We start from the raw sequence: 19,028 nt of genomic DNA on the forward strand, positions 1-19,028 counted from the left end.
GGTCAGTAGGGTGATGCACAGCAAGAACTGGAGATCATCAGCACTAGGAAGCAAGAATGAAAAGATAAGGGTCCTTGTTTCTGCCTGGGTTTGCCTGTGTTCCATGGCCTATCTTCCCATCTATACATTCCTTGCTGAAAAAAAGTATAACTTTGTTTAGTGCTGCACTTTGAGAAGGATCCTCCTTACTTGCTGAGAGCAGTGGCTGCAGCCTGGCAGGGGGGAGACACACACTGTGCTTTCCCTGCCACCTCACTTGGGCTGCTCCTGGGTTTCTGCCATCACCCAGAAGGAAAGGGCATGCTTAGCTCTGCCAGCACAGGGCCAGAATCATAAAATTGTTTCATTTAAAAAAGACCTTTGAGATCATTGAGTCCGACCAAAGACAAGGCATAGCACCCTCCCAGTTACTATAAATAAGCCACGTGTCTTTTTATTGTTGTGCCATAATCACAATGTTCCTTTATTACAGTTTGTTTAACTGGATGACTTGGGTGCTAAAAATAAGTGGATCTTGCTGTTTCCAGGACAACCACTATCCCCACGGCTTTATCTCGGCGCCTCTCCTCTGTCAAAAGGATGTTCTAAACAGAGCTGGCCATGAATATTAAAAATGAAGCATGCACACAATAAAGCATTCCCTGGGAAGAGCCCCATGTTCCTGATGCTATATGTTATGCTAATAGGACAGTTGCCTCTCAGAGAGCTGCTTAATTCAAAGGTTGCACAGCGTGGGATCAGATTGCACATAAGTAGGAATGTAATGTGTGTTTCTTTTTTTTTTCTTTTTTTTTTCTTTTTTTTTTTCTGATTCAATCTCTTCCTGGTGGTTGGAGTGGCTCTTGCTAGGCAGCACTTTCTGCCTCTAGGCCAGAAATCTATAAAATGAAACCTTGCATGTGTGTCCTCAGCCCACACAGTGGGATGGCTGCAGGTGGCACCTGGTGGGATGGGACAGCCCGGCCACCCCTGGGAGTGCAGGAGGTGCCTCTTGTACTGAACCAGGGAAGAGTAAATTTGTCACAAACCACGCTGGGTTTTTCTGAAACCTTGGCTGAGTGGAAATCAGCCACTCTTCCTGACTGGAGCAGAGATGGATTGCTGTTTGGAGCAGTCAAGGGGATTTAAAAAATCCTCCTAGTGAGGAAATGGTTGCTTTAATAGATGTCTGCATTCCTCCAGCTTTTTATTCCCTCTCCCTGTTTTTTTCTCCTTTCCTCTCAAACAAAAAAATACAGACAACGTTCTGTAAGAAAAAAAATCAGAAGCAGCCTTAGGTACTTGGAGGGATAGCATTAAGTCTGTGTAACTGGAGGAGATAATTTAGGCAGTAGGATTGGTTTTCCAGCAGAGAATGAGCAGAAGCTGAGCAGCAGTGCTCTCCCCAGAGCTGGTGACACCCATGTCCAGCTCACCTTTTGAGTGAAGCAATTAATTAACTATTCATCAAACTGTTATAATCCATGATTACAAAGAAATCTTCAGTGTTACAGAGACCTTCAGCAAGGTCTTGTACAAAGACAGCACCCTCACCAAAAGCAGCTTCACTCCATCTAATAATATTTAGGGAAATAATATGTTAAAAAAAGTCCAAAGCTATTGTCCATTTATTTCTATCTCTGCAGTTACATTCTTAACAAAACTTTCTACATAACTGGAGGCACATTTATGTAATAATTGGCATGAGTGCAGTGAGCAAAAGCACTCAGATGTTATAAACCAGCTCAGTTTCCTTGTCCAGAATTTAATTTTAATCATATGAGGATCAGGCCCACTGGTAGGAGATCTTCTGAAAGCTGTTGGGTTTTTATGAGAGCTGACAGCAAAACTGTTCAACCCCTCTGTACTGAACCAAGAAATTTTCAAGGTGGCTGACTTGGCTGCAGGACAGCTCCCATTTTGTGAAGTTGGTAGAGAAGGCTTCAGAAAAGAAGGGGATCCTGAGCTCCCTCTGGGACTTACTGTCTTCCTTAGTAGTTTGTGCTGATTTTTTTTTTAATCTCAAAACTGATTCTGATTCTTTATGGCTATTTAATTTTCTTTATGAAAAAGGAGCAGAAATACCTTCCCCCATTTGGTCTGAATATTTGGACTGCAGAGCTCATATGACCAAAGAGACTGTCTTTTTCTGATATATTTCATTGCATTTCTAGCCCCAGCCAGAGCTAAAAAGCCAAGATACGTGAAAAATAATGTTACCTGGATGCTTAAAAACCTAATAAATTGGTCTATGGTGGTGGTGTTTGGAGCATAAAATTACAAGGAGGTGCAAAGTCCTCTCTGGAGGTAATGCATATCTCACCTCACTGAAGATGTCTTATCTTGGCAGGTTGTGTCATGTCAGAGTAAATAACTCTGAAATGCATTAAAGAATCTGGAGACTGGATCTGTCTTCAATATGGGAGATCTGTATCACACCACTATTCCCACTTCTCAGTGTCACTGCATTAGAGGGTAATTCTTCTGAAAGGCTCAGAAATGAACCTCTGGGAACCCTAAAAGAGGTGGTTCTGGGGAGGTGGTCTCAAGAGGATATGGTTGATGCAGGCTAAGCTGAGAGGGAGCTCACTTCCACTCTCCAAAATGTCATTCCAGGTGGCCTGGGGGGGAGAAGGGATCAAGGAGGGAGAGGTATTGACATGTCATGGGTGATGGTGGCAGGAGGCTGCAACTCTGTGGGCACAAATTGTGTTTTAACATATAAGCAAAAATTTCTAGTGAGAATTCCTAGGTTTTGGTGAACTTCTGTCACCTCTAAATAAGGAGGATTTGCACCCTCTGGTTCCACTGCAGCAATAGGACTATGGCAAAAAGGGGTCCATGCCCACATCCCCCCTCAACTCGTGTATCCAAGTATAGACAGGGAGAGTCACAGCAAAGCTCTGAGACCCAGGCAGCTTCACAAGGGACCAAACCAGTGAGAAAAAGAAGAAAGAAGGAGAAGATCAAGAATCAGACAACATTAGAGTTCTTTCTGCCCCTTCTCAGAATTCAGACAATCTCAAGGTAGCCCATGATGGCCTCTCACTGAGTGAACATTTTGTTCCCTCATTTGAGGTATTCCTAAAGCCAACTGGCTTTTTCACAACTGAGGAAAGAAAAGCAGATGTTGAGCTGAACTGACAGCCCTTCAGGAAGTCTTAAAAACCTTCAGCATTATTTTAAAGAGGAAAAAAGCTTTGCAATTAGTGAACTACAGCTGGTTAACTGTCCAATTGCTATTAATGCAATTATAGTCAAGGTTGTGATAGCTCTAATGCCTTCTTGAAAATTCAGGGCTCTGTTTCACTGAGCTGTTCAGTGTGGTTTAAATATTGTTTTTAGCATTTAGGAAAGGAAAATATAAATTGTCAATGAAAAATCCTGCAGGCATGGCCCATATACTCTGAAGGACAAGTGTACATGTGTCTGGGGTGGAACTAGAAAGTGTCTGAGGAACCTTTTGGTATATCCTGGAGAGTGTCTGGCTTGGTGCAACACAGCAGGAAAGTCACTGCAGAGACTGTGTGTGACAAATCAGTGCCTACATACAGGTGCTGGGGGTCTGCACCCAACAGGAGTAGTGTGTAATAACAATATGAGGTTGACTTACTACTGGTGTAATGCACATTGTCCCTCAGCACCTTCCATATGGCAGAAACTTGAAAAATCCAGTGATTTCACAGTTTCCATGTTTTTCCATCTAAATTCTCAAAGGCAAGAGATGACCCTTTGACTCTTTCAGCTGCAAATGGCAAAGAGCAGCTCGGGGTCCAACTCATGCTGCAGCCTTACCCTCTAAACAAGCAGCCTTTTGAGTCCTTTCCATCCAGCCATCTCTTTCCACAGATCCCACAGGAACTTAAGCTCCCCTATAACCTGGGTCAAGCTGGGCTCAGGTGAGCCCAAGGGTTCCACACTTACAGGCAGAAAATGGTGAGCTTTGCCATCGATTCCAAGAAGTAGTGGCATACAACAACCTCATTTCTCAGCCTTTATCAGTATGTAGTAAGGTGTTTTGCTCCTTGTGATGTTTTGGGCCAGGCCCACCATCCATTACTTCTTCCCACACACTGTCCTTCACAGCAGAATAAGCTCTGAGCAGCATTCTTGATGGGTGTTTAATATTTGGGCCTAGGGCTCCAGTGCATTTGGGGTTTGGATCCTGGCTGTGCTGCTGACATGATTTATGGTGTTTGCTGTTCAGTTTGAAATGCCAAAGACATACATCAGGATGTACAAAAGGGTCATTCCATCCTTTTCTCTCCCCAAGCCATGTCTGAGGAGGTATTTCTGGCTGCTCAGTGTACCAACCAACACACTGCTGATGGGAAAAAAAGAGGGATCCCATCCATGAAAAAGGGGATCATTGAGATCATTAAGATCATAGCACATGTGTCATACATAATAGGTTGCTCTTCTTACAAAATGCAAAAGAAATATCACCCCCACTTGTTCTGTTTTCTTTATCTTAGAGGAATTCAACCTTTCCTGGAGGGAAAATCAGAAATCAATGTTTCAATCTTTTTGTAATGCCCTTTATTTTTAAAAGTCCTTTTTTCACTGGGGCAAACTTTTAGTGCAGTCAGACAGATGGGTACCAAGAGTAACTGATTTTTTTTCTATCTGTTTGACTGGTAAGCAAGGCATAAATGGATAAAATCATAACTGAAGTAGAGACACAAACAGCATTTTTCAAGCTAAGTGCAAAGTGAAGGCAGCACATCTACATTTCAAGCTTGCCAGGGAAATGACTGTGGAAGGGCTGCTCTAATTCTCATTCCTGTGAAAGGGCAAAATGGAAGTTGCTGTTTTGCAGTTCACATGCATGGCCTAGCACAGCAAGATCTTGCTCCTTTGCTTAGGGATTCTCAAAGGCTCCCAGGCAAATAAATAATCTTTGCCATTTCTATCAATTTCCGTGAAACATTTTTCATCCAAAGGCTTCCAAGGGCTACGTCCAAACCAGGTAGTAGAAGTATCCCATAGGATGCTCCAGGTGTCCAGTGCCTCCAACATCTGGTCTGGGAGGTGGACTGGATGTGGAGTAGCCATCTAAATGTTGTTTTGCAGGTAGGTGCTTATGGTGAGGGGTGGTCTGGGTGGCCTGGCTGCTTTTATTGCAGCAGCTGTAGGTCAGGTGCATGGTCATCCAGAAATAATGAGAGGTCATGATTCTGCCCTTTATATTTCTGACTTAAATTTGGTCTTGATTAGGCCAGGTTTCAAATCCAGAGCAGCACCACTGATGAAAAGACTTTCTAGTGATCATATTCCTCAGATCTGACTATACCTTCAGTGTACAGGATGGTGTAAGCATTTATAGACATCCCCAAACACCTCCAGATACAGCACAGGATCTGCTGAAAAATGAAAGTGGCAACTTCCTAACAAAAGGTTGGTATCACATGGCTAATGATGAGCATTCTTTACAAGTTACAAAGCACAGAAACCAATTGCACAATGAAATGTCAAGTCTTTTTGTGCCCTGCCATGTGTGGCAGCTCCCTGGCCATTCTGCCTTAGAATCCAGCTCTGTAAAGTTCCTAACAGAAAGCAAGTTATCCTCAGCCTGGCAGGATAAGGGAGACACAACTGCACAGCTGTGTGACCACAACAACATTGAGTAACCAGGGGAAGCATCCCCTTCCTCCTCCTCCCTGGCTCTGCAGTGGTGGAGCTGTTGTCACAGGTTAAGGAGACACAGTGTGGGCAGGTAACAGGAACATCAGAAAAAAACATCCTGAAGAAATGGCTTTAAAATCTGCCTTGAGATCAGCTGTGAGTCCCTCAGCCCTGCCTGAAAGGCTGGACTGGGAGGCTGAGTGATGAGCTTTGTCCTTCCAAGGGATGTGGGAGATTTTGCTTGCTCACAAACAGCACAGATGCAAATGGAAGGTCTATTTGTGTCTGTGGTGTGTTCAGGCAATCAGTTTGGGAAGCTGCATGTTTCCAGCTGTCTGAAAGTTCTGGTATGTGTGCTGTAAACTAAAGGGCTAATGCTGGATGAAGTATCTGCTCTTGATGCAAACATTTTTCCTATTTGTATCATGCCAGGATGCTTCACCAGATTTAATCATCACTGGGTGGAAAGCAGACAATTAAAATCTTGTCACCTTATTGGTTTGCCTGAAATGGAATGAAAAGAAAATGTAGCAGACCAAAACTGTTTAATCTGAAGTTAAAGGGACAAGGTAGGGAAAGGAAGGCAGTTGTTTAAAGGTGTGAAATTGTTGAAAAGAGCCAACTTACAAGGGGTTATCCAGGGATGTGGCCAAGTTAAACAAGAGAAGCTGGTGAGTCAGTGAGGCCCCACCTCCAGTGTCATTCATAAACCCAGCCTGCCCCTGGGCAGCTTTGATTGTGTCCTGTTTAACTTGGTCTTCAGATGATTAATTCTTCTGAAAGTTGACTCTTTAGGTAGGTATCACACCTTAAAACTTCTGACTTTCTTTTAGAAATGCAAAGTACTCTTTTATTTGATTTCTTTGTGCTGCCAGCCTGCCTCATAGGGTTTGGGTTGGTCCTGCAGATGCAGGCATGTTTCTTGCTGGCCCAAGACAGTAGATCCAGCAGTTGGCTAAGCTGCCAGACAGACTTGGAGAAAATAACCCAGAAGTCCCAAAAGGTTCATCTCCTCCTTTGTAGCCTGCAGGCATCAGGTAGAATTTGAAAGAGAGTGGCAGAAGATTACCAAAACCCCACACAAAGCAATCCCATTGCAGAACTAAGATCCAGCCTCAAAGCTCAGGTGTCAGGTGATGTCCTCAGGGAAGGTTGGTTTGAGATGTTTTGGTGCTGTATAGAGCAAGTATTGTTGAACAGCATCAGCATCTAAGAAGTTGTTTTCCTCACCAAATTAAATGATGAAAAAGGAAAATGTTTCATTTTCAACGGGATTTTCCATCAATTTTATGGAGATTGTATTAAAAACAAACCAAAAAGCACATTTGAGAGCTCAGAACCAGCACTGTGTTACTCCCACAGCTCACAAAGAGTCCTGTTCTCAGCTTTCCCAATTTTTCAACCCATCCAAGAAAAACAAGGATGAATTTCAGAGCAAGCAAGCCTGAAAACTGTGTTGAGTGTTGCCATTTTGGGAACAATTTATCATTTCCTTACAGTGGCTTCTAAGGCTCCTGGATATCCATACCTGAGGAAAATCCACCAGTGCCTGAGACTGAGGGTGATGAGCCACAGTTCTTGGCACTGCTGGCAGGGTGACAATGCCACTGCACTGCCACCAAGAGCTTTGGGCAGAGCTAACTGTTGTCACAGCTCATTGCTATCTGTCAGGAAGGTACTAACTTAGCATGTAAGTTGTCTTAGCCCTCTGCAACTTGATTTAAATTGCCATGGTAGTAAGAGGAATAATCTCTGATCTACCTGGATCTGGAAACACCCACAGGTTTACATCAGAGGCAGGGCTCAGGGTGCCCTCCGAGGCAGCTCTGGCTGCTGAAGGCTTGTCCTGTGCAGGCTCCTGCTCCTTCCTTTGCATCCATGTGGGCTGATTTTCCTATGCAGGACCCTTTCCTTAGGGTTCTGAGGTAGAGTTCCCCTCCAGAGCCAGGCACAAGCAGTCCCCTTTTCTCTGGGACAAGGGGAGAAATGTAGCAGTTGGTGAATCACCCCCAGCTGCTCTTGTAGAGCATGGATGAGGTGAAGAGTCCGTTCTCCCCTGATAAATGGGAAGCCCCAGGCCACCTTCAGCTTGGTGTCTCCTTGCTGGAAGTATCACAAGAGTGAGATAAACCACAGCCACCCCAAAGGCTCTGTCAGAGCCCAATCTCCTCAGCCTGGAGCAACCTCATATTTATGCTAGGAGCAGGCAGCCCTAGGAAGGGCATGAAAACCCAGGACCATGCAGGGAACTGCAAAGGAAGCAGCTGCCCCAAGCTGAGCCAGCTTTGCAGGGAGAAGGGGGCAAATGCACAGATCCTGCCCTGAAGCCCAGCTTGCCTGCCCTGGGCCCTGGTGTGGGGCAGGGGGGGCTGGCATGGGCAAGGGAATGAAAGGATAGTAATATCTCAGGCAGTCTGGGAGGCAGCAAGCCAAAATCCTGAGAATCAAACCAAAAGAAAACAAGCAAACAAAACCCCATTGCTTTGGCTTCAGCCAGGAACCCGAGACAGTAAACAGAGGAGGCAGGAAAGCCAATATATTCTGCCCTGGGGAATCAGTTTGACTTGAACCAAAGAGAGAAGAAATGCATATAAATAAAGAGCAAAGATGAAAGCTCTTACATCCCAAGCACAAACCATCATGGCCATGATTGGCAGTTTCCATATTACATTTTATAGCATTCTTCTTCCCCTCCCTCCATATTTTCTTTCTCCCCACTTCTCTGCTGACAGCTCCCATACATGTCTTGTGCTGCACAAAGAGTGGTTCTGCTCCTCCCTTGCATCCTGCTCAGACTTGGAGCCAACCCTTCCCTGGATTCACACCCACCACCCCACCACATGCAGAGGGGGACTGCATGCAGGTCAAGTCCACTGAAAAGATTTCCTGTCACGTACAAAAAAAAAACCCTGTAATAAATACAACCCCCAACCCCTCTCCTCTGGCTTATTTGTTGTTGTTTTTTTTTATTGAATCGGGTCAAATCATGATTTTCTCCCCCTCCTCTTTCTTTTCAATAAACAATCAGCCCCGTGTCAACTTGATTACGAGCTGCTGATGCAGCATTGTTGAATCCAAGCCCTGAGTGTGTGTTTTGGCAAAAATAGGGCTATTTTCAGCTCCAAGGAGGAGGTGGTTTGCCAAGAGGCTCAGCTTTCTCAGCAGACCCGAGGTGGGCAGCAGGACCAGGTCTCAGCCTGCACAGCTCAGCACCAGCACCTTCCTCCTCCTCCTCTTGCCTCCACCTCTTCTTTGCTTTCCTCTCCCCAGGTAATGGGCTAACCCAGGTGGAGAGGTAGCTAATAAAATTCCTCAAGCAGGGCCAGCTGGGGATCTGCTGAGGCTCCCTTGGCCTAATAATTAAATTTGCCTTGTTTTTGGAAAAAACACCACTGTGGCTTTGCACTCTGGGTTAACTGGAGCATTAAGGGTGTTATGAATGCTGGTGTGTGGTGCTGAGATGCCCCTCAAAGCAAGGCCTTGGAGTAGCCAAGGGGCAAGACTTCCCACTAGCTCTGCACCAGGGCAAGCAACCTCCAAATCTGCTTGTTTGCACTCCAACAGCCTTCATTTCATCCCTGTTTAAAAGGTTAATTGTTGAGCACCCATGTATCCCTGTTCTCCCTCCTCCTCTTGGGCCATTTGTGCTTTTGGTGTTTATTCTTCCTCACACTGCTTTGGCTTTGCTGCTGTTTCCCATGGATTCAGAGGGCCAGGTGTGGGAGGTACAAGGACAGCAGAAATGAAGTGGTCTGAAACTGGGGACTTCTCACTTCTCAAATGACAGCCCCATTGCAGAAATCTCTTTTCCCCAGGTGGAATGAAAAACTTGCTCCCTAATTTGCTGGGAACACACAGGATTTGCAAAGTGGAATCTATGACAATTTTTTTTTTTTTTTAATAGCCAACCCCCTTTTTATTTGTTGATTTATTTTTTTTTTCCAAGAAGTGATGCTAAAGGGACAGATGCATCTCAGGTGGCTTCCAGCAGGCCAGGCTGGCAGGTGGGAGGTGTGGGCAATGGCAGAACTTGTTGATGGAGCTTTGAAAATGTGGCTGTGCACGTGTGTACCTGCACAGGAGCACCTGGCTACACCAGAGACTGCCTGTGCCTCTGCCTGTGCCTCTGCCTGTGCCTCTGCCTGTGCCTGCATCTCCCCTTGCTGAATTCCAGAGCAGTTACGTGTCCCCATGGAGAGGAGGAACTATTTATGCCACAGGCATAAATAAATCCACTGAGCATTTGCAATAACACAGGTTGCTCAGGGCCTGAGAGTGATCACCCTCTGGACAGGGACAAGAACTCTGCCTTTGGTGGGAGCTGGGTGGGGGCTCTGGTGGGGGGATGCTACAAGGAGGGACAGGGGGTCAGCTGAGGGGAACATGGGGGCTCTGTGCCCCATGGGACCTCAGCAGCAGGGGCAGGGTAAGGTCTCAGCAGTGGTGGGGACAGTCATGCTGGGTGCAGGGAGAAGAATGTGGCAAAAACTGGCAGTACAGGCTGCAGCCCCCTTATGCTCTGCAAAAAAATATTCTCCTGCACCATCTTGCAGACCTGATTTGCCCAGGAGAGAGGCATTACCTTCCTTGGGTACCCATGGGTGTGCAGAGACAGGGAGAAATCAGTGTCCTGACACAAGCCTGACTTGGATTTTTGGCTGCTTTCTGCCTGCATCTCACCCACAGCTCAGAGCCCAGCAGGGCACCCATCTCCTCCAGAGGTACTGGTTGGGGTGAGGACCCCCATGCCCTGTGCAGTGCTATCCCACCTCCTGAGATCCCTCACTCCTCTGCCCCTCTCATGGCACCCTGGGCCAAGCCACCATGCTCTGCTGGGTGCTCCCAGGGGTGTTTTTAGATGACCACCAGCTCCTCCAGGACAAGCAACTTTGCCTACATGACAGCAGCACAGTGACCCCAGGCAAGAAGTGCAATCACTGCCCCTGGAAGTGTTTAAAAAACTGTAGATACAGCACTTGAGGACATGGTTTAGTTGGCTGGTAGTGCTGGGTTGAGAGTTGGCTTTGATGATCACTACCAAAATGAATTAAAACTATATACAGCTACTACACATTTTAAAATACACATTGTTTTCCCATATTTTAAAAGAAGAGTATGGTACCACGTGGCCCACAGGATGCCACCAAGCCATACCTGCACAGTAGCTGGTGTCTTCCTTTAGAAGACCACACCATCCCTGTTGGTGCTCATTGATCTTAAGACAGATATAAAGTCAGTATCCCATAGCTCAGCTACAGCCAGTGGAAGGAAACAAGCATTTCTGTGCACAGGTCACCTCAAACACCTTAACATTAGTTGAGTGAATCACACTTTACTGGTGTCTACTCCTCTTTCTTGACTCTTGACCCTTCTTTCTCTGAAGGGACCCCTGAGGTGTGAAAATTGGAGTGAAGTTATTTTATTCCTGGTCTTTCCTAGAAGGCTTTGATGATGGCAAACCTGTGCCATTCAGAACCTCGAGCAGTTTTCAAATTTGTCCTTCTGTTTTTCCCTTTTTTGATGGCTGCAGTGACACTTTTGTGTTCTGGCTGATTCACCACTCCCCTGGATATTTCCCAGCATGAAATTGCTCTCAGTGAGTGATGAATGAGTGCTCTGCCTTCTATCTGCCAGAGCAAAGGGCATGGCTACCATACACACCACAACTTTCAGAGGATGATGGATATGAGCTTTAACAGAAATCTTTACTACCTCCCCCTTCCTTGTCCTTGGAATTGAACATCTCACAAGTAGTTTTCAAGTTAATTTACTTTCTTAAGGAGAAATAGAAGGTGGCAAATCAAGCATGATCCTGTTACAGCCATTTGAAGCTGGTGTGAAACTCAGTGGTGGAGGGTGATGGGCTGCTCAGCCAGGCAAAAATATTGGAACAAACTGGTCTAGTGGGAGGTGTCCCTGCCCATGGAAGTTGGAACTAGGTGATCTTTAAGGTCCCTTCCAACCCAAACCAGTCTGTGATTCTATGATCACAGGACAAGGAGGGAAAAGGGAACAGTGTTCCTGCACTACTGGCAGCCTGGCCCTCAGACTGCTTTAGGTCCAGCCCCAGGGCTGCTTCCCTGGCAAAAGTTGTTTTGAAACCAAGCAGGTTTTACAACTGCTGCAAAGTATTTGCTCAACATTGGAACTCACTATACAAAATCTGGCATGATTTTTGAAACACAAAACAAAAGAATACAAAATAATAATCATCTGGGCTTGGTTTTGTATCAACAACAGAACCTAGGAAAACAAAGGAAATCAAAGTCCTCTGGTATTTGGTGACAACAAGTCCTGTGCAAACCCTGGAGGAATCTGTTGCCCTTCAAAGTAGGAAAGCAGGGCTGGGGTGGGAGGAAAGCAACTGAAAAGTGCAGAGGAGAAGCATGACCAAGCCAAATCTTTTACAGATTTTGGTTTTAATGGACATGCTCTTGGCTCAGCTGCCAGTGTTGTATGTGACCATGATCCTCATCTGCAATGGGGAGCCAAATTTTTAAGTTCTTTAAGATTGCTGCCCTGAAGTCAGAGAGATCTCTGTGTCTGCATGGAGGAAACATGATCCTGGAGGAAGCTGCTGTTCCATAATCAGTAACTGCATCTGAGGCTGGGTGCACAGCCCGTGGTACTGACATCAGCAAAAAGCCACTCATGCTCCAAAATGCATTTACAGAGGCTTTGCATGGGATGTGTCTGAAAATACATGGGTTTTTTTCACCATTCATCCTCCAAAAATTAACTCTGAGGGTCAGCCATGCATGGGAGGGGGGTTTAACAGCCATGGGCACTCAGGACCTGGGTTTACTGCAATAGGAGAGGAGGTTGGAGCAGGAGCAAAGAATAACTAGGAAGCTGAAGGGAGGTTACATAATAACATAGTGATGGTAACAAACCCAGCCTCACCTCGTAACTGGGGCCAGATCCATAGGACAGGTCACTACTCCTGGCAGGGCTGTATTGCTGGTGGTCTCTGCTGTAACAGCATGTCTGTGGATCCTTGGTAGAAATTTTGGGTCCAGCACTGTTAAGACAAAAGAGCAGGAGTGGGCTAAGTTGTCATGCTGACCATTTGTTTTCAAACGCACAGTGGTGTTCTTGAACAAGCCCTGTCCTGTTTATCCTCAGGGGTTACACTATTAGTGTAATTACACTATTAGTTTTCTGCCTTAAAACTAGGTAGACTGAGGAAGTCCCTGGCCTTCCAGTTAGCTAAGAGCTGAGCTTCTGGACAGTGAGGTGCTACATCTCAGCCTTAGCTGCACCAGGGGATTTGCCATAGCATCCAGAATCACAGAATTACCTTGGCTGGGAAAGCCCTTTAAGATCCTTGAAGAGTCCAACCATAACCTAACACTGATAAGTCCTTAACTAAACCATACCCCTGAGCACCATGTCTATACAACTCTTAAATGCCTCCAGCACTGCCCTGGGCAGCCTGTTCCTGATAATCCTTTGAGTGAAGAAATACATTCCACAAAGGGTTCAAGGGTGCTGTCAGGGCTGGCTGTCTTCCAGGAAGGCTGAGCAAAGAGTTTGGGGGTGAAACCTCCCTGAATTCTGAGGCTGACACAAGGAGGTCAAGAGCTGCCCAAAGCTCTTGGCCAAGAACTATGGCTCTTCATCCCATGAAAGTGCTTTCAGCTTGGCCAGTGTTTGCAACTTTCAATATTCTGCAAATAGAGTTTCTGTATGAAAATGGCACTTTTCAGCTCCCAGCTGAAGTTGTCCTCAAGAGCTGCAGTGAGAGGTTTGGAGAAAGAGTTGAGTGATGAGTAACCACAGCAAACTTGGTAAGTTAGGTGTGTTTAGGTGAGTTACCACACTGTCAGCCCAGCCACGGGAGTATGAAGAAGGTCCTCGAAGTATCTTTAGATGAATTGCTCTCTGCCTGACCAGTGGTGTGAAGAACCTCAATGTGAATTGCAGCCACAGGGGACAGAGCTGTAAACTGGTTTGATCCCACCTGGCCACGGCTTCCTAAACAACTCCGTAACTCCCCAGGGATGGGGCTCCCCGGGCTGCTCGGGAAGGCAGTAGAAGAGAGCATCGATACCTCACGGCATCCTTGCTGCTCCTGCTAACTCGGATCTTTTTGTGTTAATTGGCGCTGAGCTGCGAATAATCGATACCTTTGTTTAGACAAAGGCAGGGGAAGAAGGATTTGTAAAAAACCCTGTTTAACAAAGAGCCTTGATGGACCAGATAAGCTTCCTTCTCTTGAAAACAAACCGCCAAATGAACAAACAAAACGAGAGCAACAATCTCATTTTCATGCAATTTTTTTTTCCCTTCAATAAGGCTGGATGAGCACAAACAGAGATTAGGGGTTGATGTTTACTTGCGTATTTTAGACTATCGCAAAGCATTTTGCTGACCAGGGTTTGTCCCTTCCACTCATCCCTGCACAGGTAAATGCTATTTACCGGCAAAAAAGGGAAATTGCAAATTAAGATTCTCAGCCTCCAAGGCTGGAGCACTAAATGTTCACACTGCCAACCCAGGAGCAAGAAAAGGAGCAAATGACTTGTTAGAAATCTGTCCAGAGAAACAGCAGGAAGCTTTGGAATAGTCCCTGAAGTCTCTGTCCCTCTCAGATGCCCCTCAGAGATGGTCTAAAGGCATCTCCTGAAAAGCTCAGTGGATGTAAGTGTGGATTCTGAGATGAGAGGCTGCTACGGCTTCACCCCTCCAGAGCTTCGGCATTTACAGGTCAGGTTTGGGATTTTTGGCAAGAAAGGGAAATTGCAAATGAAGATTCTCAGCCTCCTAAACTGGAGCACTAAATGTTCACGCTGCCAATCCAGGAGCAAGAAAAGGAGCAAATGACTTGTTAGAAATCTGTCCAGAGAAACAGCAGTGTTAGGATTGTGGCACTGCCTGGGGGCAGCCGTGGCAATGGCTTTGAGCCATTTGTCCTGGGTTTCAAGTGGTGCAACCAGTGGATCAAGAATTTAACAAATTGCAATGTGCAAGAAGAGGCAGCTTCCCGGAGCTGAAGGGACCATTTTTTATTAAAAAAAAAACCACAACAAACCAACTCCTGAAAACCGAGGGCAACGATTTCTCTCCTACTCATCCCTGCCTACAGCTCAGGGGGAGTAAGAAAGTGGGGGTGGGTTGTCTTTGCTCTGGGCAGGATTTTTAATAGGTTTGTTGCTGCTGCAGAGCTCTGTGCTCCCTTCTTCTCCTGCAGATGACATCATTTGCTATCATGAAGGGACTTTGCTGTCTTGGTGGGGGTGGCAGCGGGTGCTGGCTGGATCCCATCCCAAGGGGAGCAGGTGCTGGCTCAGAAACCCCCATCCCCAACCCAGGTGTCCTGGGAGGGGCGGAACACTGGGCTGTGCTGCCCTCTGAATCTCAGTGATCACCGGGAGATGTCAGGGGCAGGGGGGATGTGCTGGTTACTTGGATCATTCCTGTTTTGGGGGCACGAGGAGCAGTGCATTTCCCCCTCTCCTTTCACATTCACACAATGTTTTACATCGATTTCCCCTGCATATATTTATCTTCTAGGGAGGGTAATAGAGCCCAGGGGGTCTCAGAGGCTTTTTCAGGGCTTGGTATTGCTGAGAGGCAGCGTGTGTAGCTAATCCTACAGCACAATAACCATTCCTTCTTGGTGGAGGTGGGATTTGCTAAATGTATGATTGTTTGCTGTTTGCCTGGGTAATGATGTGCACAAAGCTTGGGCCACTTTGGAAATATTGATACACACAGCAATGTTTCAGTCATGCACCAGGCAAAATCCTCACGTCGCTCCCAGGAATACTAAAATGATGTGGTCACAAATGGAATGAAAAAGGGTTTTTCTTCCAAAATTTTAAAAAAGCACTTTCTGTTATCTAAGCTACATAGCAAAAGAGCTCATTAGGTCATTCACAAGGATGAACTCTAATGAATGGTTTCACAAGTTTCTTTCTGATAGAGTAAAATCAGATCAGTGTAAGGGCCAAGAAAGCAGAAATCTTTTCTGTGAGGAGGAGGAACAGGCGGATGATTTACAGACCTTTTGATTTAGGCAAAACTGAGCAACCAATTTTATCTCAGCCTTTTCTTCCCTATCATCCAGAAGCCTTTTGTCTGCAGATCTTCTAATTTTCTTGGTTCCCTGTGCACTGGTATGTCTAAAGAGGGGGATATTCAAAAGTAACCATGCATGAATGTTTATTTCCCCAAACCAGAAAATTTGACCCGCACGAGGCAATCTCCCAGCTTCCCATCCACCTTGCAGCTGGTGGCACCACAACTTTTTGGTAATGGCCTATTAATCACCCACTGCCTGACCACATGAACCCTGCCTGCTTGCCTCCTGGATGCTTCATCATCTGCAAGCAGGACTTGGCCAAGGTGGTGATGCCTTGGTCCAAGCTCCTCCAGATGCTGGGGCTCTGAGCTTTGGCAGCACTGTGTGATGTCTCTGCGTGCCATCAGACTGGGATGATGCACAGCTTGGCTCTGAGCACAGGGAGTGCAAACCCTGGCGAAAACCTGGCTCCTGGCCCTGCCTGTCAAGCATCCTCACTGCTGTGCAGAGCTGCCATCTGGCAGGTAGACCCCTGGGGTCCTCACTGCTCCAGTTTTCCAAACCAGTGGCTTTTTTTTTTTGCTTGTTTTTAAGTGGAAATAAAGTGGAAATAACCTTGGCCCGTGGCTTCCAGCAACATCACTTTGCTTGGGGATTGCTGGGATGAAGTGGTTTAACTGAACACCACATAGTAACTAAAAATAACTGTAGCACATCAGCAAAGCAGCCTTAGCTACAAGGATTCTCCAGCCCTGGAGGTTTTTAAGAAGAGACTGATGTAGCACTCAGTGCCATTCTTTGGGAACCACAGGAGGAGTGGATCAAGGGTTGGAGTTGATGATCTCGAGGTCCTTTCCAACCCAAATGATTCTGGGATTCTGTGAAAAACCCCATCCTGCCTCAGGGAGTAACAAGGCTGCTGTTTGGGCTTCTGTCCACGATGACAACGGACATGAGATGCAACAGATTTCTTGGTTTAACTGGTTTGGGGAGAGAAAGGGGGAAAACACAAGGAGAATCCAGTTGGGTACAACTGAAAAAAATTTGGATCAGGCTTGTTTAATTGTAGTGACAATTTTTCTCCAGTACCAAGCTGTCTGGCTTCATATGTTCCTTCTCCACCCTTCCTCACATGGTGGACAAGCTTGGAAGAGCACTTGTGTCCAGGAGCAGCCCACAGCCATGGTGTAGGGTGGTTACAGCAAAAACTAAGAATAGCTGAGCCTGAACCCAAATCATTGGTAATTACAGTGAGGTCTCCTTCTGGTTTCCCTGGTTCATTTCCCTCTAAGGCACATGGGCTGTCCTGGCTGATAGAAATGGAGAAAAATCTCAGCTGCTGATTTTGCATCTGAGCAGTAGAGAACCCAGGCAAAGTTCACACCTGGGTTTTTGCAGGGGTGCAAAGTGGGACCACTGCTGCACAGCCTGGGAGTTTCCTTGCAGCAGGGTAGTGGGGCTGAGGAACTTAACCTCCTGTGAGTCCTCCTTGAGAAACGCTGAGGATTTGAGGGACATGACAGCTCCTTTCTTTTCCCTCTGCTCTCAAGGGGATCAAGCTTTCAAGGGAGGCACTTTGCAGAGCAGAGGCTGCCATTTCCATCCATCAGTCTGCTGCAGGGGTTCATCAGCCTCCTGCTTGTCCTGACACAATCACATCTGTCCCTTCACCACTCTCACCAAGGGCCCCATTAGTCCTTTTCAGGTATCACTGTTGCAGAGGCTCAAGCTGTGTTGATTTTCCATGAAGAAAGCAAAATTCAGCCTACAGTAGGTGTACAACTTTTTTTTTTAATTGTATTGAAGACTACTTGATCTTGATGAATTCAGCTTTTTAATCATCTTCATGGCTTGGGACCATCAAAACCCCTCAGCACCCTTCCAGGCCCACTGTCCCCCAAAAAGTGCTGTGTGGTGCCCAGTGATTTCTCACTCAGGCAGCTTCTGTTAGCAGTCACATTTAGAAACTCATCAGAAAATGAAATAAGGTTTGTTTTCTGTGAAACTCTGTCAAATGGCACTGATGCTCTCTCTCTCCTTTATTTCTGTCATACTCAAATTCCATGTCATCTCCTCCGTTGTCTGGTCTGGGATTGATATCAGATATTTCCACCCTGCCTTTTTTTAACCACTGGCACACACTTTCCAGTCTCTTGGAACTTTGCTGGCACCTCCAGGGTTATTAAAAATGAACACCAAGAGGACAAACATCTCCCAGACAGCTCTTTAAGGACTTCAGGGTATAAGTTATCTGGGCTTTGCAATTTAAAATTGTTTATCCCTAACAGCTGTTGTCTGTCATTCTTCTCAGAGAGGCACTGGAGAGCACTTTATCATCCTTATGTCATCTCAACATATCATCTTTTTCTTTTCAAGTACAGAACAAAAATATTCATCAAACTCTTCTGCATTATCATTAGCTGCTTCACCAGCTCCTTTTAGAAATGAGCTAATATTGCTGTAAGGACTCATATTTCATGTCTTAATGTGTATCTTCATGGCTCATACAGGGTCTCAATGAATTTATTTATGGGTGTGACAATTATCTGAATGTTTCCTGGTGTTTGAATACGTGTGATCAGTGCTGGTTTTGAGATACATCATTCAGATAGGTAATTTGCAAAACACAAATTGTTCAGGATGTTGCTCAGTCACATAAAAAAACGTCAGAGTTTTCATGCATAGGTCATTTGTGTCACCTCTCTGACATGACTCTTTATGCTTTCTCTAAGTCCAAGTGAACTGAAATGGAAAATATCCATCCTCACACAAGGCTGTCTGCAGACAGGGATGGAGGCTGATCAGAGAGATATGGGATTATCTTTGGGTTTGGGAGATATGGATTTTGTTGCTCTGTTACAAAGTCTCCCTGTGCAAGGAGACTTACCCTGCCCCATCTCTCCTGCCTAATAACTGGAGCACATTGCTGCTTTACCTCCTCTAGGAAATGCTGAGGGTCTGTGGAGCAGGAGACCTTCCCTGAACAAAATCTTTTGACATCAGGGGGGTTCTAGAAGAATCTGACACAGGCAGGTTTAGTGTTTGTATTTTCTTCTGTGGGTGCCACCTTGCCATCCACACTTGAAGCACCTCATTATGTTGTGGTCTGCTTGTGGCTTGAGATTTGTTGAACAGCTGTTCGAGGCACAGCAAGGACTTTTGGGGCAAGCAAACAGCATCACTGCTTGTTGATCTTTTAATAAACTCCCTCCCCAGAGAGTGGTATTTGGACCTTCACAATTTCCACTCTCTTCTCCCCACAAGGTAATGAGCAGAGTAAAGAGGAGAGGAAAACTGAAACTGGGAGGGATCTGGATCCAATATTTGATTTGTTCCTTGTGGAAAGACCGCTCCAGCTGGTAAAACTTTCACTCTGTAAATTCAGTGTGAAACCAAA

At 45.9% G+C, this 19,028-nt stretch overlaps 1 long non-coding RNA gene across 1 annotated transcript in view; it reads right to left on the reverse strand.

Annotated features, from left to right (window-relative positions):
- LOC139793966 (uncharacterized) overlaps positions 1-19,028 on the reverse strand; it is a 92,873-nt gene that overhangs the window by 30,156 nt on the left and 43,689 nt on the right. The window contains exon 3 of the long non-coding RNA XR_011724890.1: positions 12,508-12,625. This is a non-coding gene — a long non-coding RNA (uncharacterized lncRNA). The remainder of the gene's footprint in view (positions 1-12,507; positions 12,626-19,028) is intronic.

This window comes from Heliangelus exortis, chromosome 3, assembly GCF_036169615.1.
Source record: "Heliangelus exortis chromosome 3, bHelExo1.hap1, whole genome shotgun sequence".
NCBI lineage: Eukaryota > Metazoa > Chordata > Aves > Apodiformes > Trochilidae > Heliangelus > Heliangelus exortis.